Source organism: Meleagris gallopavo, chromosome Z (genome assembly GCF_000146605.3).
Source record: "Meleagris gallopavo isolate NT-WF06-2002-E0010 breed Aviagen turkey brand Nicholas breeding stock chromosome Z, Turkey_5.1, whole genome shotgun sequence".
Classification (NCBI taxonomy): domain Eukaryota; kingdom Metazoa; phylum Chordata; class Aves; order Galliformes; family Phasianidae; genus Meleagris; species Meleagris gallopavo.
The window spans coordinates 16119059-16119300 of NC_015041.2; the positions used below are offsets into that span (position 1 = coordinate 16119059).

At 34.7% G+C, this 242-nt stretch overlaps 1 protein-coding gene across 2 annotated transcripts in view; it reads left to right on the forward strand.

Annotated features, from left to right (window-relative positions):
- GPBP1 (GC-rich promoter binding protein 1) overlaps positions 1-242 on the forward strand; it is a 41533-nt gene that overhangs the window by 13549 nt on the left and 27742 nt on the right. The gene's annotated exons all lie outside the window — the stretch shown is intronic.

Here is a 242-nt window from a genome sequence, read left to right on the forward strand (position 1 = left end):
AACCAAACAAAAACGTTAGCAACAAAAAACCAGAACGTCAGAGCACGTCCATTCTATCTTTTTTGGGTATTTGTAGTTTACACTGGATACAGTTTGCTCATTTCAGTTGCTCACATTGGTCAGATTGGGGGATTGTATTAATGACAAATCTCTTCAATTATACATCATTTGGAACTAACTGTTCATTGTTGTTTGGGATTGTCATGGTTTTATGATTTTTGGTTATCAGTATTCCACATCAT